The 23795-nt window shown below is 40.4% G+C and overlaps 1 long non-coding RNA gene across 1 annotated transcript; it reads right to left on the bottom strand.

Annotated features, from left to right (window-relative positions):
- Positions 1–7046: 7046 nt before the first annotated feature.
- On the bottom strand, positions 7047–23435 carry LOC122640710. Its single transcript, XR_006329730.1, has 3 exons — positions 23348–23435; positions 15884–15887; positions 7047–7059 (listed from the first exon to the last, which is right to left on the bottom strand). It is a non-coding gene; the product is annotated as an uncharacterized LOC122640710 (long non-coding RNA).
- Positions 23436–23795: the final 360 nt, after the last annotated feature.

Below are 23795 nucleotides of genomic sequence, written 5' to 3'. Positions count from 1 at the left end.
GCACCATTTTACCGCCAGCCTCTGCAACTTTTTTTCATTTCTCCCTCATCTCTCAACCTTTTGGGATGAGGTGTGGTGCATTTGGATCGCCCAGGGGTGTCCTTTCAACCCCTCCAACAGTCGGTTAAAGAGAGAAGCAGCTCGAGGAGTGCTGCTCCAAATATTGCTGCCCAATTTTTTCCGTCAGTGGATTTCTTTTCTCTGTTCGATTCTGCCTGTTGGCAGCTTGATTTGCTTTGGGACTGGGACTTTTTGAGTGCCTTGAGGTCCTCTTTAAGGCTCATAAGGTGTTGATTGCTACATGAAGCAGGTTTGAGAGCTCTACTCTGTCATCCACAATACTGCCAGCAGGGTATTTTCTCTTTTTTTTTTTCTGTTGAAGACCTTGTTGAGGATGTGCTGTCTTGTGTGGTTCTTAATTGTTGTGAGTGGCAGATTTGAGTAGTGTTATGGCTCTGGATGACGTGTGCAACTACTTGCAGAGTGAGGAAACCAGGAGAACAACTATGGATCTTACACCATTAACAGAGAGATCTGCTCTTGTTTCTAGTTCCCACAGAGATTGGAAAAGTGGGGGAAGAGGCCAAGGGCCAACTCGTGGAGATCACCGTGAGAGGTTCAAATGTGATCACTGTGGCAAGCTTGGACACACCAAGGACAGGTGTTGGGATCTTCATGGGCAGGCCCCTAGTATGCGTGGTGGTTCCTCTAGTGCCCATGGAGGCAAGCTTGGGGGGGCTCGGGCTCACTCTGTGACATCCGAGTCTGAGACATCTGGACTCCAGTCTGCTCCTGATTCTCTGTCACAGGATGACATTGCCGCCCTCCGCCGGCTCATGTCTCACCTTGGAGGGTCAGCTACTGGTTCTACTTCAGGAGGGTCAGCTACTTCTGCTTCAGCTCTGCAGGTCTCGTCTACTCCTTCTCCTGCACCCATATGGATTATTGACTCTGGCGCCTCTGACCACATGACTGGTATGTCCCAGTACTATGATTCCTACTCCATTTGCTCTGGCCGGGATAAGGTAAGGGTTGCTGATGGTTCCCTTTCTTCTATCTCTGGTAAGGGTAATGTGCGAGTTACTCCTTCTATTTCCCTTGAGTCTGTCCTTCATGTTCCCGATTTTGCTACTAACCTATTATCAGTGAGTCACCTAACCAAATCCTTACATTGTTGTGTTACTTTCTTTCCTTCCTATTGTGTCTTTCAGGATTTGGAGACAAAGAGGGTTATTGGCAGTGGGACTGAGAAAGGAGGACTCTATCTTCTTGAACCACGGTTACCTGCCCAATCTACTGCTGCAGCTTATGTTTGTGGTCGTAGTACTTCTTTTCCTTCATCTTATGTTTTTCAGTGTGAATCTTGTATTTTTGCTAAACACTGTCGCACATCTTATCCTTATCATGGTAATAGATCTACTACACCTTTTTCCCTTGTTCATACTGATGTTTGGGGGCCTTCCCCTACTACTTCTTTATTTGGATTTCGTTACTTTGTTTCATTTGTGGATGACTATTCTCGGTCTACTTGGACTGTTTTGCTGAAACAAAAAAGTGATGTTTGTGATGCTTTCAAGGATTTTTATCACCTTATTAGTACTCAGTTTGGTACCCGCATTCAAATTGTTCGGTCTGATAAGGGGGGTAAGTACATGTATGGGGAACTCCAACAGTTCTTTACTGATAATGGCATCCTCCATCAACTGGCTTGTGTTGACACCCCACAACAAAATGGGGTGGCTGAGCGTAAAAATCGCCATTTGCTGGAGATCACCAGGGGTCTTCTCTTTGGTATGTATGTGCCTAAGACCTTTTGGTCGGATGCACTTCTTACCGCTACATTTCTTATTAACCGGATGCCAACTCCACTTCTTGGCTCCAAATCTCCACTGGCTCTTCTTTCTCCTCAATCCTCAGTTTTTTCCTTGCCTCCGAGAGTCTTTGGTTGTGTTTGTTATGTTCATGTCAATAAATCAGCCCGTACCAAGCACGATCCCAAAGCTCTCAAGTGCATCTTCTTGGGCTACTCTGATTCCACCAAAGGGTATAAGTGCTACCATCCTCCTTCCCAAAGGCAACTTCTCTCCAAAGATGTCACCTTCTTTGAGTCTGTCCCTTATTTTTCTTCCCCTCAACATTCTGTTCTGGGGGAGAGTACTAGCAGTGAATAGAATGCTGATGCCATTCCCTTTCTAGCTCCCTTGCCTACCTCCACTTCCCCATTCCTATTTGATAATGGAAAGTACAAAGAAGTGGATGTTGTTGTTGATATTGATGCTAGTAGTGGTAGTGATGCTAGCAGAAAAAAAGAATACAAGGGAATAAGATTCAAAGAAGATGGTGTATTCACAAGAGGTGAATGCTTGTTGAAGGAAAAAGGGAAGCAACCATGGTATAAGCAACCTTGCCGAAACCCCTCTTTGGATCCACATCCTCAGTCTCATCCTCCTCAGTCAGGTAATTCCTCTCCTTCTGAATTAGACCTTCCCATTGCTATGAGAAAGGGGAAGAGAGCTTGTACTAACCCCATTGCCCAGTTTGTTTCCTATGACTCCATTTCTCCTACATGTATTGTTTTTTCCACTGTCCTTGAGTCTTCTTCTATTCCCAAAAATGTCACAGACGCCTTATCTGATCCAAAATGGATGCAAGCAATGACTGAGGAAATGGTGGCTCTAGAGAAGAACAATACTTGGATACTAGTTTATCTTCCCAGGGGGAGAACTCCAGTTGGATGCAGATGGGTTTATACAGTCAAGTATAGATCCGATGGTACAGTGGAGAGCTACAAAGCTAGACTGGTTGCAAAAGGGTATAGTCAGGTGTATGGCATTGACTACCAAGAGACTTTTGCCCCCGTAGCCAAGCATAACTCAATCAGAGTTCTTCTGTCGGTGGCAGCCAATAAAGATTGGCCAATGTACCAATTAGATGTGAAGAATGCATTTCTTCATGGAGATTTAGCAGAGGAAGTGTACATGCAGCCTCCACCTGGTTTTAAGTGTCCCTCAGCTGAAGGGAAAGTGTGTCTCTTGAAGAAGGCTCTCTATGGCCTCAAGCACTCTCCTAAGGCCTGGTTTGAGAGATTTAGACAAGCCATCTTAAAGAATGGGTATTATCAGAGCCAAGCTGACCACACCTTGTTTATCAAGAGAGGTAATGCTACAGTTACAACTCTCATTATCTATGTTGATGACATTGTGGTAACTGGGAATGATGTTGCGGAGATAAACAGCTTGAAGTCTTATTTGGCTAGACAGTTTGAGATCAAAGACCTTGGACTCTTGAAATACTTCTTGGTATTGAAGTATCTAGATCAAGGAAATGAATCAACATCTGCCAGAGGAAATTTGTCTTGGATCTTTTGAAAGAGACAGGCATGATAGGGTGCAAACTGGCAACTTCTCCCATTGACCCAAATCATAAGCTTGGTGATGAATGTGGTTCTTCTCTTATAGATGCAAGCAAGTATCAAAGATTAGTTGGGAAACTCATCTATCTCTCCCTGACTCGACCAGACATCTCTTATGTAGTTGGAGTGGTGAGTCAGTTCATGCATGCCCCCAGGAGTGGACATTTGGATGCGGTGTATCGCATCATTAGATACTTGAAATCCTGTCCGGGAAAAGGCCTTCTATTTGCCAGACATGACCATTTGCAGATTGAAGGCTACACAGATGCTGACTGGGCTGGCTCAGTCTCTGACAGGAGATCTACTTCTGGGTACTGTACCTTTATGGGTGGTAATCTAGTTACCTGGAAGAGCAAGAAACAACCAGCTGTAGCTAGATCCAGTGTAGAAGCTGAGTTTAGGGCCATGGCTCATGGAGTGTGTGAGCTTATATGGCTAAAAAGACTTCTTCAAGACTTGAGCTTTGAAACTGAAGGGTCAATAAGACTTTATTGTGACAACAAAGCTGCTATAAGCATTGCCCATAATCCGGTTCAGCATGATCGAACCAAACATATTGAGGTTGATCGACACTTCATCAAAGAGAAGATGGATTCTGGGTGCATTTGTACTCCCTTTGTGAAGACAGGTGATCAAGTAGCAGATATCTTCACCAAGGGTCTCATTCCTAGTCTCTTCAGTATCTTATTGTCCAAGCTGGGAATGTATGACATTTATTCTCCAGCTTGAGGGGGAGTATTAGAGTGTATGTACTAGGGGTATTTTAGTACATGTCTATGTCATATGTCTTAGAATTGTATTTTGTAACTTTTATTATGTTTCTCTTTTACCTCCTTAGGGAGGTCCTTGTAATTTCCTAATTATGGCTTAATGAAGTAAATGGATGTTAGGAGAAGAATCTCCTAACTTTCCACGATTCTCTCCAACTGTCTTCTTCTTCCTCTTCTCCTTCATGCTGTAAACTCTTCATTCATTACTAGAATCAATCAACCATAAATATTAATTGAAAGGGGGCCTGAGCTCTTGTCTCAAGTGAAAGGAGGTGAAAGAAGGGGGCCAGGAGCCTAGTCGCGACTGACGGAGGTGGAGATGGGGCCTATAAGCCCTGTCATAGGTGGAAGGAGCCTAGAGCCTTACGAGTGGTAGCGGACGGCTGGAGATACTATTGTAGGTGGCCAGAGAGGTCTGGGAGACCTGGTGGAAGCAGCAGATGGGCCTGAGAGCCTTGCGAGAGGGTCGGATACCTTAGAGATTAGAGGCGTGATGCCTCAGTGGCAGTGTCAAGAGATTTGGTGGTCATGGAAGCGGCGATGGTGGTGTTGGGCCTGTTGGCCATGGTGGTGGTCAGTAGGTAGGTTGGGGTGGCATGATTTATGAGCCCATGCTTAGCCTTGGGAGGCCAAAACCTCTAGTAGGGAAGGGCTGACTCTCAAAAGAATTCAAAAAAGGAGGAAAAATGGGTCTGATACCAAGAAGAATTATAGAGAGGAAAGAGAGAATAATTCTAGCTTGTCATTAGAGACAGTGGCCAACCCTTTATTTATAATGATTTAGGAGAGAACAAATAAGGCATGTTAGCTGAGGCTGACTCAGCTTATTCTGGATTGTGGTACAATGTATCTGGACATATTACATATTAAACAAATATTGAATCGGTACCGGTTGGTCTAATTCTTCAACAATAATTAAAGGTAAAATTGTCAATTCATCTTTTTTTCTAACACTGTTAGCATCAAGGGGTACGGGAGTAAATGTCAAAAATGTAGGGGAGGTTTGAATAATTTTCGGATAGGTCAGGAGAAGTCAGCGTAATTTACTCTAAATAATATTATTTGAAAAATATTTTCAATCATTGTTTTGTCCAGTCAAAGCTCATGATGCTCCAATATTAGTGTATAATGGATTATGGTTTGTGATAGTGATTGAAATCCATACATACAAGGTCTATTGGGGATGTTGGTTGTATTGGGGAGAAAACGTAATGAAAATTTTCTACCATTGGGGGTTTCTTGGTTGTCTTTCTTACTCAATCTCTACAGCCCAAGAATGATAGAAACCAAACTTGAATCCTTATATTCTTTAGAGAAAACAAAACCCAAATCCATGAACCCTTTTAGCTCTTCAAATTCCAAAGCTGATAAGCTCTTGCTAGTACCCCTCCTTCTCATGTCCCTTGTTTTCTTGACATGTCTCTTGATCTTTTCTTGTTTTGTGTTTATTTCTGCTACTTCCACAACTTCTTTGCCTGAAAGAATCGGTTGGAGTTTGGTGTGAGGAGAACTAACTTTGGGGAAAGAGAATCTGATTTTGCTTGACCCGGATGTAGATTGCATATCAAAGAGTCATGTACCCATTAGTAGAATGCCCCTTTTGGGTATGGTATTGGCAGTACTGATTGGGGTTGTACTGGAAAGGTAAAGGATTTGAAATTGCTCTCGACTCTCTGTAACTTGGAATAAACGGCTGTCATGGGCATTCTCAGGTTGGTGAATTGTCACCTTTGTCTTGACAGTGACGGGCTTGGTAGCATGATTAGTGGAGCAAATGTGGGATATGTTGTCTGAATAGGTGGAGGTACAGCTGAGTAAAGTGTGGCTGGCTGATGGCTATTGTTCATCATATTAACTTCTAGGTTATAGCTTTTAATCTGCCTCTGGTTTCTTCCACCGCCCAGCCGAACATGATTATTATTTGCCCCTGGCTCTGTGCATCTTGATAGAGCCTATCTTCAATCCTCCTCCTTGCGCCGATGAGGGAACTAAAGGATATGATCCTAAAAGTATAGGAGGTCGTTAAATTCTATACTAGGGTTCCGGACAATCATGTCAACCTGTTCATGCTCTGAGGGATGTTCCCATGTTCTTGCGGCCATAGCTTTGAATCTTACAATTAATTTGGAGAAACCTTCTCCAGGGTTTTGCCTTGAGGTCTCCAACTCATGGCAAGTTACATCAATCTCTATGTTGTATGCAAGGTTCGAGAACTCGCGAGATCTCGCCGAGTTTCTCGGTTTTGGGCAATACCGAGTCGAGTTACTAGTCGGTTCCTAAGAGTGCAATTTCTCGGCCGAGATCTCGGTGATATCTCGAAGCTTAAAATCAAGATATTTTCAATACAAAAAAAACCAATATCTCGGCGATATCTCGGTTGGGCCCAAAAGTGCTATTTACTTGTATTCAGCCCAATTTTCACCCAAAAACCCATTTCCAACATAAGAGAGAGCAGGAACAGAACTCGATAGGCTCTAAACCAAGGGGAAAAACACATCTCCTTCAAATTTCTTCTTCTTTCTTTCGATTGTTGGATGGAATGCACTGTTTGGAGTTAGATTGAAGTGTCAAAGTGAAGATTCAAGTGCCAATTTGGAGCATCATCATCTATTTGCAAGATTTCAAAGGTGTTTTCTATTTCTTCCCCAAATCTATTTTTTCCAAAAAATTTTTTTGTAATCCTTGTTAGATTCATGTGGTTTTAATATATGTTGAACATCTTTGCCCGATCTATCACTTCATGGAGTCGGATTTTTTTTTCAGTTAATAAATTATTTATTATAATTTCTGGAAAAATAAATGATTTATTTGAAAAAAGAAAATGAAAAAAATAGGATGAATAGTGATTGTTTGAAAATGATTTTGATATATGTTAAACTACTTGGGATGCTCTACAGCCCCATGGATTAATTTTTTATTTTCACCCATTAAAAAAATTATTTTATTTTTCAGATTTAATAAATATATTATAAAAATAAAAATATATATATATAATATTAAGGAAAAATACTTATTGCTTATGGAGAATTATGTACAACATATGTACATAATATTCAACTTCAAATGGTGTCAAATTCATCATTACATTATATTTTTCTTATACTTCAAGGTATAAATAGTTTTAAAAAAAATTCAAAATATTATTTTTAATTAACAAATAAATACTAGGGTTAGGGGATAAATAAGAGATAGTTATTTCATAGTTCTAGTAGCTTGACATTACGTTTAAGAGTTATGAATAGCATACTTTAAGTCTTGAATACCTTACTTTAAGTGATCCATGGTTATTAATACATGCTTTTTTATGTAACAGTGTAAAACATAAGACATTTTGTATACAATGTCTGATATAGCATGGCAACATGGAGTTCCAATGTCCGCAGACAAAAAGAAGTCCAAATGCAATTATTGTGGGAAGTTGCTATCTGGAGGAGCCACCAGGTTAAAGCAACACTTGTCTAGTACAGGCAAGGATGTTTCATCATGCCCAAATGTTCCTATCCAAGTGAAAGTGGCAATGGCACAACATTTGAAAGGAGGAAGATTAAAAAAATATGAGAGGGAAATAATGCAACAAGAGTTTAATGAGGCAATACTAGAGAGGGCTGGTGCAGAAGTCCGTGGCGGAGATGATACTGACATTGGGCCTCCACGTGGTGAGTTTCAATCAAAGGCTGAATGGAGAATTTACCAGCAGACTTTGGCTGAGAGTAGACAAAGTTTTCATTTTGATAATATAAGAGCATATGAGCAAGCAAGAAAGAGGAGCTGGTGGATCTGGCTCAGCTGCACCAGTGCAAGCAGATGAGAGGAGGAGAAGCACTGGGACAAGAAATATACCACGACCCCAAACCCGACCACGAGTACAAGGTCCAGAACCCATTTTTGAGCAGGATCCCACCACTTTTAGGCAACAAGATACCTACCAGCCAACCATCCCACAAGTATTTGGTGGTAAACAAGAGAAAGCACGAAAAGCCTTCAGCAAGTTCATGCTTTACCATAGCATTACAGCCAATGTAGTACAAGGAACATACTATAATGCATTCCTTGATGCTGCAGGGAGGGCTGGTGCAGGATGGAAGGGACCTTCACCATTTGAATTATACAATTTATATTTGCCTCAGGAGATAGAGGAGCTAAAAGAATACATTGATGGTTTGAAGCCAATGTGGGAGACATATCGGGTTACTCTTATGGCTGATGGTTGGACTGGACCTACTAGGCTGTCCATCATAAATTTCATGGTGAGTTGCAATGGAAAGACTATATTCTTGAAGTCTATCGATGCATCAAAGCATATAAAGGATGCATCATACTTGTATAAGGAGTTGAAGCAAGTGGTGGAGGAGGTAGGACCAAGGAACGGTATCCAAATTGTGACAGATAACGGTTCCAACTATAAAAAGGCTGGAGAGAAGTTGATGAATAAGAAGAGTAAGAGGATCCGGCTCTTTTGGACCCCATGTGCAGCCCATGCTATTGATTTAATGCTGAAGGACATGGGGAAAAAGACTTTGGTGGAGGGTGTGGTAAATAGGGCAAGACAAGTGACAACTTTTGTGTACAACCATTCTTATGCTTTAGCCTTGATGAGGGAGAAATGTAATGGAGATTTAGTGAGGCCTGGTGTCACTCGATTTGCCACCAATTACATTGCATTGAAGAGCTTTCAGAGTAAGGCGATAGGTCTAAGGTGTATGTTTGCAAGTCATGAATGGTTTGGTTGGCAAGGTTCTAAGTCAGAAGAAGCAAAGGTAGCACAACAGACCATTGCAAATGATGGATTTTGGAAGGACTTGGGGAAAGTGGTTGGCATATTAGAGCCAGTGGTGGCAATACTGAGGATGGTTGATACAGAGAAGAAGCCTACTTTGGGCCACATTTATGCTGCCATCCAAAAAATGAAGGAAATGGTAGAGCTGCTATACCTCGAAGTGCAAAGTCCTACACTAACATCATTGATAAGCGGTGGGAGAAGCACTTGAGTCATCCATTGCATAAGGCTGGTGAGTTCAACATACTTTATACTTTAAATGTTATAACTTTTTTACATTTACATATTCAAAACCCTAAAGGCATTAAAGCGATTAAGTCACTAACAAATCATATTTGTGGTGATTACTTTACCAGCATACTATTTGAATCCAAAGTATCACTACTCCCATGATCTTGGGCTAGACATAGAATTGTTAGAGGCAGTTCAAGCTGTTACTCAGAAGTTGGAGCCCCATCCAAAGACACAAGCTGTTTGCAATGATGAGGTGAGAGTATGGGACTTTGGCACTTTGGTAGTTAGTTTATGAATGTAATTACTAAATAGGAAATACTAATGCCTCAAATTGAAAATAGATCAAATACTTCAAAGAGGCCTCAGCAAGTTTCGGTGGACTAGCTGCAGTGGAGGGTAGACAAAAGTCAGACCCTGGTAGGTGGCATGATATTACATTTATGAATTATAATTTTATCTCTTTAGAATGTACATAATCTTACTATTCTATATTTGTAATGCAGCCGACTGGTGGGTGCTTTATGGTACAAGTTCACCCAACCTGAGGAAGGTAGCAATGAAAGTGCTCTCACAAACTTGTTCATCCTCCGGATGTGAGCGCAACTGGAGTACATTCTCATTGATACATTCAAAGAGGCGGAACAGGTTGGGTAGCGAACGACTGGAGCAGCTTGTGTATGTGCACTACAATATGAGATTAAGGATGAGGCACATACGTGAAGGAATTGAGGCCAATGATAAAGAACCTATTGAACTGTCCAACATTTTTCAAGAGGACTCTGATGACGATGAGGATCCCCTATTCTAGTGGGTGAGGGATCGTGGTACACCTGATATGGATCGATCCTGGGGTAGGCCCGACCCCACCATTGTGTCTGTAATCGCAGACGATGTTGATGAATATATGTCGACGCAAGAGGGGCGTGCACATGCAGAGTCACCGAAACCTTTTGAGCCTGCTGTAGGAAGTCCTGCTGATGATGATGGTGGTGGTGGTGATGACACTGGTGATGCTAGTGATGGTGATGGTGATGGTGATGGTGATGGTGATGGTGATGCTGGTGGTGGTGGTGGTGAAGCTGCTGCTGCTAGTGGCATGCGGAGTGGCAGTTATTATGATGATCGTACGAGCAGTACGAGCAAGAAGTTGGAACGCAGGAGGACCCTGTGCATTTCACCGGTGAGTCTCAGTTTACGCATGCCACTCAAGATCAAGACCATGGTGGCCACCCTAAAACATACAACAGAAAGAAGGGTCGCAAACACTCACATCAGTCATATGCTCAGGAGGAGGACAACAGCAGTATGAACACCATGCTTACAAGTTTTGGAAGCATGAGTATAGATACTACTAATGAGCATCAGTCATGGCAATCATCTCAGCATCATCATGGCTATGACTATGGCCAGCAGAGCACCGGTTCTGATTATAGTGCCTATGGTCAGTATGGGCCGTCAGCAGCTGAGTATGACAGTCAAAGCTCTGCGTCAGGTGTTGGGTACACATTCCTAGTCCCAAACCAGCCATACATGTCTCAAACTCATTATGACAGTAGCAGTGGATCTTACACCTCATACCAACAGCCTCTCATATACCCTAAGATAGGGAAATTGGTATATGTTGATCAGAAGACTTATATGGAAACTGTGTCACACTATTTGCAACACTATAGCAATTCGATGACATGGGAATTCTATATAGATCGATATGGGGATGAATTTCTTGTTCAATCTCATTTTCTATAACAAATTAAGTGAACATTGATGTAATGTACATTTTATTTCAATGTTTTGATTGATGTGTACTAATTAGAATGTTTTGATTGCTAATTTGCTATGTTTTACTAAATTATATGTAGATTAGGTTGTTTTAGTACGACTCGTCGCCTACCAACCTATGGTCTAAAGTGAAACTCATATTTGGACTTGTTTTTTAGCAAATCTGGGCATGCCATTGTGTTTAAATGGCCTGAAATATGCTGGATACCAAGTTTCAGACCCAAAATATGTGTATAACCCACCGAGTTGGGGGTCCGAGTCCAAAAAAAAAAATTTGCAGCAACTCGCCGAGATCTCGGCGAGATCTCGACTCGACTCGGATTCTGGCCTGGCCAAGATGCACCGAGACCCGAGTTCTCGAACCTTGGTTGTATGTATACTGCTTTGTCTATATAATCCCAAGTCCTCTTCTAAGTGGGATCTAATCACATGAGCCATCGTAAAGTAGACACCAAAAGTGTGAAGAGGAATGCTTACCCATTTGTTTTTCAGAGAAACCCCACATATTCATCAGGCTAATGTAGATTTTGGGATGGGTTTTAGGGTCATAGACCTATTGAACTTGTCTAACGACTATTTGAATTTTTCAGAGATTCTGATGTCAAGGAAAAAGAATATTCCCTTTGTGTTTAGTATCTGATATTCCATTCCCTTGGTGTTTTTGAAGGCAAATTCTAGCTTCTCGAGCTTTTCCCTTGTCTTCCTCTCCCTTTATGTTGTGGGAGTTCCCGAGGAGGGTTTGCTATACTCTCATCTTTATCTCCTTTTTGAGTCAACACAGGAAGGATTCGAGGAATCATAGGGATTGCCCTTGGTACGACCAAGGCAGTTTGATCATTGTTCCTAATTGTGCTAAGTTGATATTAGCTTGAGCTTCATTGTATTGGAGAAGCTGGGTCATCATTTGTCTCAATTCAGTCATTTCTGCTTGTAACTGATCTATCCGAAGGTCTGTTGGAGTATCTTGATGTTCTTCCTCTGTTGGATCCATATTGCTAGGGAGTTGCTCTACTATTTTTTGTTTTGGGGAGTAGGCTCAGTGGGATCAGAGGAAATTGGATGGGGGAAGGATTTGGATGTTCTGACTAGATTTAGACAGAGCAGAAGGAAACAGAATAGGGTCGACCCTGACTAAGCATGCAGTCCGTCGAGCCCACACTAGCAGCGGGTACTCTGCCTAACGCAAGATTGTATATGTTTGCAGGGGAAGATCTAGATCAGGGACACACTTGTTTCCCAAGACTAATAACCCAGAAGATGAATGTAAGGTTGGGAAGATATATGTATGTATGAAGAGGCTCAAGCAAGTGGAAATCTATAATCAATATGGGGAGGTTTTCCACTCAGAAAGGGTAGATGAAGACGCCCTTGTATCAGTTCTGAGCTGTATCAAGCCCACTGTATTAATCAAGGATAATGTCAAACTGTGTGTGCCCCCTTCGGTTGAGGAAGTTAAGACAACTCTTTTCAGCCTTGGCCCATTGAAAGCCCCAGGTGTGGATGGCTTTCCACCAATTTTCCCCCCATAAAGTTTGGGAGCTAACCAGTGTAGATTTGCTTCCTTTTATCGATGCTTTTTTTCTCTACAAGAGCTTTCCCACAACACAACAACAACACTTTAATTTGTTTAATTCCTAAGGTGGGCTGCCCTCAATCCATTGACCAGTATAGACCAATAAGTCTATGTGGTGTGGCGACCAAAGTTGTTTCCAAAGTTCTGGTTGTAAGGTTCCACAATGTTCTTCCTCAAGTGATCTCACCCTTGCAATCCACTATCGTGCCAGGGAGGCTTATATCAATCAACATATTTATGGCACATGAATCTTTCCACTATATGAAGTGGAAGAAGAAAGGAAGGAAGAGGTTCACAGCAATCAAACTCGATATGAAACGAGACTACGACAGGGTTGAGTGGTCCTTCATTAGACAGCTTCTTCCATAGCTGGGCTTTAGTGAAAAATTCTTTCCCTTGTTATAGGAATAGTGACATCAGTTCGATACTCAATTATTGTTAATGGTGCGGATCGATGTGCGATCAACCCTACCAGAGGTATTAGACAAGGAGACTCGATCTCCCAGACCTTTTCATCATGTGCTCCCAAGTGTTGTCTAGTGTGATTCTTGATGCAGAGTATAAAGGGCTTATACATGGTATCAAGGTGAGAAACCGATCACAATCCCGCTCTCATCTTTTGTTTGCGAATGACTGTATGCTTTTTTGGGAGGTGAGATTGCAGGAGTTGTGTAATTTAAGGGATTGTGTGGATCTTTATTGCATGGCTAGTGGGGTAAGATATTAATACCAAGTGTTGAGGAAACCTCCTCATATACTCCAAGCTATGTTTTGATGATAACAAATAAAGCCTCTCTTGGACTAACACTTGTGTAAGATGTTTTAGATGAGAGCGTAGCACCAAGTGAGGGGGAGCATACACAAAAATAAACACAAGAGCATGTACAAGAGCGTATACAAATATGTACAAGAATAATTGCTCAAAATGATTCCTAAGACATGGAAGTCAACAATTCAAACTTTGAAGATTGAAGATTGAAGATTGAAGAATGAAGACATAATGAAGATTTTTGTAAATCTTGTTTTTGTAATTTTAAGTCACAAATTGATGTAATGCACACACACACGAATACATCCATGTAGCATGTCCTTAGGAGGTAATTTGACTCCTTAGACATGTGACCATTTGGGTTTGAAACCCCCAAACCAAACCCTTATTGGAATTGGACTAATTTCCATTGAAATTGCCCAATCTGGCATACTGGTTTTTGATCCGGCATACCGGATTAATGGGAATCTTAGGAAATTACTCACAGTAGCCCTCCGGAGTACGTTGGATCCCCATCCAGCATACCAGGTTTTTTTTGGCTTAGTTTTGCCCTGATCCGGCATACCGGATCAGTATGTGACTGTTAGCTTTTGACCGTTATTCCCCTGTTCTATATGGAAATTAGGTAATCCGGCATACCGGATTAGAATCCAGCATACCGGATTATGTATGGCTTTTGGAATCCGATCCTAATCTAGATTCCTAATTAATTTAAGCCATCTAGCCTATAAATACCCACTTGCTTAAGGCTCTAAACACCACTACTAATCACAATCAAGAGCCTCCAAGAATAAGTCACTCTCAAGTGAGAATTCAAGCACCAATCCAAGGCATTCATTCTCACTTAGCTCCCTTCATTCATATTTGCATTAAAGTTTCATAGTTTGAAAGGTAGCAAAGCATTACTAAAGGTTTGAGGTAACTCTAAATCCCTTAGTACCACTTTTACTTTACATAAGTTGGTTGAGTTCTCTTGCTCGGAATCACGAGTAGGTTGAGTCCTCTTGCTCATTATATTAAGATTAGTTGTTGAGTCCTCTTGCTCTTACTCAAGATTCGAATTAGTGAAATTCTCTCTAAGGTGAGAGGAGTGGACGTAGGAAACTGTTGGCCGAACCACTATAAACCTCTTGTGTCACTCTTTGATTTATTTATTTATTCATTGCTTGTCTTTACATTGGTTACTTGACTATTTCCGCATAAGTTTTTATTTTTCCAACCTTCACCTATTCACCCCCCCTCTAGGTGAATTCACACCAAGAAGTCAAGTATTTGTTTCAGCCCTAACATAACCCCCAGGCTCAAACAGCGGATCAGTAAAGTTTTGGAAATTCCTTATGGTGAGGGTCCATCAAAGTACCTAGGCTTGCCGACAGATTTTGGTGTAAAAAGGCAGAGCTTTTCCATAGCAACAGTGATAGAATGAGTGCAAGAGTTTACAGTTGGTCTCAAAGTTTTCTTTCTCATGCGGGAAGAGAAGTTCTCCTCAAGGTTGTGGCACTCCCTATCACGAATTTTATGGCGTCTCATTTGAAATTGCCCTCTTCCATTCATAATCATATTCAAAAGAAAGCCACAAGATTTTTTGGGGTAGGGACAGAGGAGGAATCAAAGGTCCATTGGCTCACGTGGAATAAACTATGTTAATCCAAAGAGTGTGGTGGGCTGGGGCTTCGGGACCTTGCGACAACATGGCTCTTCTTTCTAAGGTCACCTGGAGGTTATTCTCTGAACCTGACTCTCCTTGGGCTGTTTTCATGAAGTCCCTATATTTCTCTCATTGTAATTTTATGGAGGCAAGGTTGGGAAATAGCCCATCTTCAGCTTGGCAGAGCATCATCGAATAAAAAGAAGTTCTAAAGGAAGGCCTAGTCTGGAGAGTGGGTAATGGCAGCAAAATTGATATTTGGCATGACAAATGGCTCCCATCGTTCCCAGGTTTCAAAATTAGTTCTACCCCTCCTAGAAACTCGGTGATTCATAGGGTAGACGAGCTTATAACAACAACCATAACCTTATCCCAACTAAATGGGGTCGGCTACATGGATCCGATAGATGCTATGATAGTAAAAGAAATAAGCTAAGTAAAAGAAGTAAAAGGAAGAAGAATTGAGAATAAGTAATGGAAAAAGCGAAAGCAATAGTCCTCCAAACAACTCTATCTACGGTCATACTAGGATCGAGCCCTACCATATGCATATCCTTTCTTACTACTTCTCCAATAGTCATTTTAGGCCTGCCCCTACCTCTCTTAGCTCCATCAAATTGAATCTGATCACTCTTCCTTACCGCTGCATCCATAGGTCTCCGTTGGACATGACCATACCACCTCAAGCGGCTCTCCTGAAGTTTGTCCTGGATTGGTGCAACTCCTAATTCGGTTCTAATACACTCATTCCTTACTCTATCTCTCCTGGTCTTGCCACACATCCTCATCCCCGCTACACTCATCTTATCTATATTACTCTTCTTAACTGCCCAACATTCCACTTCATACGTCATGGTTGGTCTTATTACTGTCCTGTAGAATTTCCCCTTAAGCTTAACAGGTATGCGTTTGTCACATAACACTCCTGATGCACCTCTCCACCTCGTCCATCCTACTTTAATTCTGTGGGAAACATCATCCTCTATATTACCCTCTTTGTTAATGGTTGACCCCAGGTATCTAAAGCATTCACTTTGTGGCAGCTCTCGCTCCTCAAGTTTCACCACTTCATCACCTCTCCTGGTTTGACTGAAGCTACACATCATATACTCTTGTCTTTATTCTACTTAACTTAAAACCTCGTGATTCCAAGCTTGATCTCCATAACTCCAGCTTTGCATTAATCCCTTCCACCGTCTCATCTATCAAAACAATATCATCAGTGAAAAGCATACACCAAGGGACCTCATCTTGGATGTGCCTGGTTAAATCATCCATAATGAGTGCAAACAAATAAGGGCTTAGAGCTGATCCTTGGTGTAACCCAATTGTAATAGGGAATTCACTATTTTGGCCCTCTGTAGTTTTGACACTCGTCACCACGCCCTCATACATGTCTTTAATTATATCCACATAATTACTTGAGCTCCTTTTCCTCCCTAGGACATGCAAAATGAGCTCTCTAGGGACTCTATCATAAGCCTTTTCTAGGTCAATAAAGCTCATATGGACATTCCTTTTGTAAGCTCTAAATATTTCCATAAGCCTCCATAAAAGGTAAATAGCTTCTGTCGTGGATCTCCCTGGCATAAAACCAAATTGGTTCTCTGAAATATTAGTTTTCCTTCTTAGGTGGGCTTCAATGATTTTTTCCCAAAGTTTCATGGTATGACTCATTAGTTTTATGCCTCTATAGTTATTGCAGTTCTGGATATCACCTTTATTCTTATAAATCGGAACTACAATGCTTCTCCTCCACTCATCTGGCATTTTCTTTGTACTCAAGATCTTGTTAAACAGTTTGATTAGCCAAAATATCCCCTGTGCTCCTAAGCTCTTCCACACTTCAATAGGGTAGACGAGCTTATTGATCCGAATTCTCGTCCATGGAAGGTTAACTTGTTGGATGAGCTCTTCAGCCCCTCTGAAAAGGCAGCGATATTGAAGATTCACCTATCTATTTTCTCTACTGAGGATGCCTTAACTTGGGGTATGTGCCTCTGCAAATGGAAGCTTCTTAGTCAAGACTGCTTACCATTTGCTTAATAACATACAAAATCAAAAGCTAGCTGAGCGTTCCTCAATTTTGAGAATTAGTGCATGGGCCTTAACTCCCACCTCAGTTTGGAAAGAAATTTGGAAGTGGCCCACCCTCCCGAAAGTGAAGACTTTCTTATGGCAAGTTGGTTCAGAGGGGATGGCCTCGGGAGAATGCCTCCACCAGCGGCGTATTCTTTTGGATCCTCGATGCCTCCGATGCAATGGAGATATAGAATCAACTGAGCATATTTTATTCTTCTGCCCCTTCGCTCAAGCATCATGGTTTGGATCTGTAATAGCCCTCCGTATCTCCAAGCACGAAATTTAGAAGCTTGCTGACTTTTTGGATGAATGGAGTAACATTCAGCTCTCATCAAACAAAGATAAGAAGACCTTCTTGAGTCTCTGTAGTTTTATCCTTTGGACTCTTTGGAGGGATAGGAATGATCTAGTATTTGACCGCAAAACCTAGACTCCTCTAGAAGTTATCAACTCGGCCTAGTCCCAAGATCATCAGATCTCACCATCCTCACCTCCGGGGGTCTCAAGAATTTGGCCACCCCGTGCCATCCTTTCCTCAAGTTGAACTGTTACTGCATCACTATCCAAGGACAAATGTAAAGGAGGCTTGGGTATAACAATTCGGGACCACCGAGGTGACCCTATCTTTGTAAAATCAGTGGTGATTTTTCTTGATTGCAGCATGGTTGGCGAAGCCATAGCTAATCGAACAGGCCTTGTCGAGGCAATTGCTCTATGCATTGAAGATATTTCTGGTGGAGTCAGATTGCAAAGGAGTTGTCAAGCTCATCCAGAATCCTTCTAGTCCTCACCCTCTAGCCCTCCAACCTGTTATTGCAAACATCCTCTTGCTTGCTCCCTGTTTTAGAGCATGCTCTTTCTCTCGTATTTCTAGAGATGCTAATGTATTGGCGCACTCTAGCCAGGAAGGCCCTGTCCATTTCGTATACGACAGATTGACCATTATCCACTCCGTGGATGATTGAGATTTGTAACCCAACCCCAACGTGTTCTGCATGTTTTGCTCAATAGATTTGAATTTACCAAAAAATAAAAAATAAAAAGTAGAATCAATCGAACTGTTTTGATTGAAAACACAAAATAGAGAAGCTTCAAATTAGAGTTCCTTTTTTTTCTATTTCTCAGCAACTTTTTTGTCCTGGTTCATTCCCAGGAACAAAAAAATTGAACCGGTGTTAACAAATGGATTTCCATTCTTTTTTTGTGTTCCCATGAACAAAAAAACAGAGAAAGAGAAACAAAAGTGTTATCATGCTGGCCCTTATTGCTTGCTAGAATTACCAACTCTCCTCCAATAACCACACAAACTCTTCATAACTTTTAGGTTTTCCCAGATTTCACAAGGTCCTTCACCAAGTGGGTAAGGATTGCAGCTGATTTTGAGAAGACTCAAACCAAAAAGCTAGTTAGTTCCCTAAAGATATAGAGTGACTTTTGGGTTTTTGGGGAGAGAGAGAAAGTACCAATTCTTGGGTTGGGGTTCTACATGCAACTTGTTGATGAGAGCATGCAAGAGGCCGAACAACCGGAGACGATCTGCAGCTGGAGCCTCTCAGGACTAAGCAAATTTTCTTGGAATCCTCTTATATTTTCTTCAAACCTTAATTTTGATGATAGATAAACCTAATGCCACTTGTGTTAAAGAATATTTCAAGGGTTACTAGCTACAACTGCACTGCTACCATTACTTCTTCTATTGCTATTACTACCATTACAATAGTAGACCACCACCTCTTGGTAGGGGCAAGAATGTGTATACTTCTATTGCTATTACTACCATTACAATAGTAGACCACCACCTCTTGGTAGGGGCAAAAATGTGTTTCCTAATTAGTCTTCACATCCTATGCTTTTGTTTGTTTTCTTGTCTAGGAAGTAGTGGACTTCTGCAAGTCACATCTGTCTGTAAACAAGGAAGCCTTTTGTGATTCAAGGCTCTACCTTGTTATCAATGATGCCAGATTCATTAATTTCTTTCTCAATTTTCATTGTTTATTTATCTTTGTTGTTTTTTAGTAACAGAAATTCTTCTAGAGATTTTACTTACTGGAGAAAGCCATGGGGTCTGAAAAATCATTACCAGTCTTCCTTAACTTCTTTCGATCTGGGTTAAATATTTGAAGTGTTAGATTGTAAACATCAACATTCGTGAAGAGAGCAATAATGATATTTTAGATACATGAAAGATAAATTTTCTTTCACTATATTAAGTTCCACCATCTTTTCTGTTCTGTTCTGGTTGGGAGAGCAGCTTTTGTCTTTCCATTGTCATTTTTATCCATTTTGTCAACAGTTGATGTATGAATAAACATTGCAGGTTATTACAAGTTTGGGTTTTCAAAACAGGTCAGAGAAATCGTGGCTCTAATGCCATGTTAACAAAACAGTTTTGAGATTAATGCTTAAGTGAATCGATATGATTTCCTAAGCCCTTTATTTATATTAATAAAACAGAAATACATGGACATATATGCCCTTACATAGCCGGCATAATATAAACCAGGGAAAAGAGAGAAAAAAACATGAGGAAAGGTCCAGAATACCCCTATGGTATTCTGGCCTATATATTCTAACATCTCCCTTGCTTCCATTGTTTGCCTTTCTTACACTTTACCCTGATTGTGCCACAATGTTGTTAGGAATCACTCGGGATGGTTTGCTGATGAGAAGGAAGAAATTGGACTTGGGTAAGAAATCCCCTAGGAACTTAAGGATTGTTGAAAAAATTCTCTTGGGATATGAAATTGAAGAACTTAATTCGGTCTTAGATATTATTTAGATAAAGTAGTTTTCCAGTTTGTCTGCCAATTCTCTTGAATCTTGTTGTCTACCCTTAAAATATTTAATTCTGCAGGGAAGAATAATCAATAAGGCATCTCTGTTGAGGACAAGCTAATTACAGTGCTTCAAAAGCATGGTTCAATGGCTTTACCAGAAATTTAAAAGGTGAGTATTTCAGCACAGTTTCCCTTCAAGTGGCAAGTTAATTAGATAATCATTGCCCATAAATTTAAAATGCAAAGAACTACTCATCCCATTAATATTTGGTTCCATGGAGATACAGCTAACCTAAAGATGTTGCTTCTGTTTTATTTCAGGTTTTCACCATTGATGGAGAATTGTGAGGTTGGGGTCATATATTACACATACACATACATGAGATGCAGCACTGATGTAGTAGAGTATGAGTTCAATTAAAAACTGCGAGCTCGCTTGATAACCTTCTCAGAAACTGTTTTTTGGTGTTTTTCTGTTCTGAGAAATGGAAAAACACCCTAAAAACCGTTTGATAAAACTGTTTCGGTTTTAGTGATTTTAGAAACATAAATTGAAATTTATGGGTCATGGAACAGGTTTGACGGAACATGTCCGACATGTTTTTATGTTTCTTGGCACAAGTTGGACAAAATTGTGCCCGATAAAAATCGTGAGTGAAAAAAAGGTGCCCTCTCCAAAAGCTTCACAACCATCGTCTTCCCAACGAAACCCAGCAAAGTCATCTCCAAGGTCAATCGAACCTCCATTGATGCTACTTCTGCTTCCTCTGCTAGGCGATCAACGAGAAAGGAGAGAAGCAAGCTTCACTATGTGGAAAAACGAGGAAGAAGAGAGGAAGTCTTGAGGTCTTCTGCATCTCGCTTCACCTTTGTTCAAACGGTTTGCGCCTCTCGCTTCACCTTTTGCTCCAACGATAAGCGCCTCATCTCATCTTCTAGGCTCGACAAAGGACGTTGGTGAACCTGAAGAAATCTTATCGCCAGAGGTGAAGACAGACGCCATTGAAGCTGTGTGCAAAATGATTTCGGGAACAGGTAATGAAATAATCTGAGCTCTCTCTCTATGCCTCTTTGTGGGCGAATCCATCTAGGGTTCCTCATCTTCTTTCTCTCTCTCTCTCTCTCTCTCTCTCTCTCTCTGTGCCTAACTGATTTCAAAATCTGAGGTCCTCTTCCCGCTCCCTACCGATTTTTTCAAATTGAAAACCCTAGGGTAGCTTCTCTTTCCAGACCGATTTTGTAAACCCTAGGGTAGTTTCTCACCTACCATACCGATTTTTTTTTTCAATTTGTCCATCTCTGTTTTGCATTGCAGTGAAAAGGTGAGAAATTCTTTTGTTTTGCTTATACTGTTCAGCTCTTTGAAACCAATCGGTCACATACAGATTTGAAACCACAGATATTTTTCCTTTCCCTTTTTTGATGAGCCTTTAAATTAATAAATTTCTTTGATCTATGGTGCTTTACTTCCCCTATTAGTTCAGTTTTAGCTCCTGGTGTTGGTTAGGAAGATCGTTTCATCCCCTTTCCCCCAATGCAATGAAAAAATCCAATGGCTTCATAAGGTCTCCATTAGTAGACCCTATGAATACCCTGCCTCTGTAATACTTGCACGGTAGGTATTGTACTGTACTTTTGTTGTTATAGACAATCTACTCATGGACAGTTGCAGAAGGAGAGGAAGATTGTTATAGAGTATAGACAACCTACTCATGGGACCATGGACATTGTAGAAGGAGAGAGGGAAGAGAAGGGAATGTCAGAGTAATTGGTGACAGAAAGAGAATTGCAGTATATTGAGAGGTGAAGTTTGTAGTTGGAGTGAATGTGTATGAGAATTAAAAGACTTATAAAGACTGATATATGATGATGGGGAGAAAGAAAAAACCATTTTTCTTTTCTCTTTATTTTTATATTCTTGATTTCTTATTATTATAATATCTATGGAAACCAGTAGCTTGGGTTGGATTGAAGATATTAGATCTACTCTCTATTGTGATTTTGAAGGGATGCTTTGTTTCAATTTCCAATAACATTCAAGAATATATATGTCTTATAGCCCTTAGGTTCTCTAAATTTCTGATTTGAGTGCTCATAATGAGCTGAAAATAAAAAGAATGAGAATTGTAAGATAGAAGGGAAGAAGATGAAAGACCTTACTATGGGTCTAGTAATTTGAGATCTCTGTTTTTGGATTTTCTCTATGGGACTTTAAATGAACTAAAGTGTTATACATGTTGCTGAAATTTTGGATAATGTGTGGTTGGAACCGTATGTTGTGTGAATGGGTGGGAATGTGGGATCTTCTCAATAGGTTCTTTTGTAACATGGCCAAATTACACTAGAAAATTGCACTCCTTTGCAACCACTTTGACTGCATTAAAAGAGGGGCAAATAACTTCTGTTATTCGTAAGAAGTAGCATGTGGGTAGTCCTCAAAGCGGTGGTCACATAATGAATCACAACTCGAACTGGCTGAGCTATATGATTTGGTGCATGCCACCTTTATTTTTGAAAAATTTGAAGCTTAAGTGATTCTAAAGCAACCTTCAATCATATAATGGCATTGCTGTTTTATTTGCCTTTACCTTCTCCATTATGCCATCATCTTTGGTAGTTTCTTATTTAGTTAAGCTAGCATGGGAGACAAAACATGCCACTGCCATTCTCTCAGAGTGGTTTTTTCAGTTAAATCTATAAACTATATGTTTGATGGAGCTTGCTTTGACATGCATTCTCCTGTGGAGTCTGTTCCATGTGGAAGACTTGTAGATGGGAATTGAAGAGTTTTCAAATCAGCCAAAGCACAAATGCTAGAGCAGAATCATAATTTTGGTGTCTTTTTATTTTTTATTTTTATCATTTCTTGTGTCCTATTTATATAATCCTTTGAATAGATTTCTTTTATTAATTTATATTAGATAAGGATTAATTCTTTTTTTTTTTTGGTAACGGAGATAAGGATTAATAATTGGGTTGAGTTGAGTTTCTTTTCATTAACTTGTTTGGCAAATCAAAGTCCTAGTCTGATTTGGAGAATTCTTGGTTTAAGTTGGAGCCATGCCCTTCAATAGTAAATGCATATGTGAGACTTTCTGTTTCATACTATCCAAAGTCTTCTCTCAAAAAATCTGATCTTACGGACTATTCTTTTCACAACTTTCAGTGGTGCTGATGAGTTGCCTCTGATGCTAGAGATTGTTGCTGATCTGATTCTTAGGTCTGAGGGTATGTAAGACTCCTCTATTATTTCCCTTATCTTGTGGAATTTTCTTTGCTTTTATTCTGTTGTGCCTTTGTCAATTGCTTCTGGTTAGACTACTACTTGGATTCTATACTGGATTATGTGCTAGCTTTACTTTTCTATTGTGGGTTTATTTAGAGGCTTTGGTCTAGATTGAGTCTAGCTTTACTTGGATTCTGCTTTCTAATTTTATCAGGTGAAGTAATAGTTGCAATCTCACTTAGTTGATCCTATTTTAATTGTATTATTTTGATGTTATTAAAGGATTTCTTTACTTACAACAAATACTCAACTATTTCACATACAAAGCTGTAAGAACTGTTCTTAACCAGCTTTATGAGATGAACCCAACACAGTGCCGGTGGTTTTTTATAGGTTCACAACACTTTGAATCTTAATTGAAATTTAGAAACCCCATTGAGTATTCTCTTTGAAGCAGGTTTGTGTCAATGTTTTAGGGTTACTTGTAAGTTCCAAACTCTATTTGATGAGTCTTTAGCTCAAGTTGGTAGAGCACTTGAAACATAAGCAAGTTCCAAGGGATAGTGGTTCAAATCCACTAAGACCTTTTTTATTCAACCGTTCAAAGCATAGTATGTTAAGGTAATTTTATTATTGTTTAGAGATTATGTGCTATCCACTAAAAAAAGTAGGAAATGGTGTTAAATCTCGTTATTGATATTCATAAGTTTCCTCTTGATTAGCCATCTGTTCCAATTGCTTACAGATA

The sequence above is a fragment of the Telopea speciosissima genome, chromosome 9 (genome assembly GCF_018873765.1).
Source record: "Telopea speciosissima isolate NSW1024214 ecotype Mountain lineage chromosome 9, Tspe_v1, whole genome shotgun sequence".
In the NCBI taxonomy this organism is placed as follows: Eukaryota; Viridiplantae; Streptophyta; class Magnoliopsida; order Proteales; family Proteaceae; genus Telopea; species Telopea speciosissima.
This window is presented reverse-complemented; position numbering and strand designations above follow the sequence as displayed.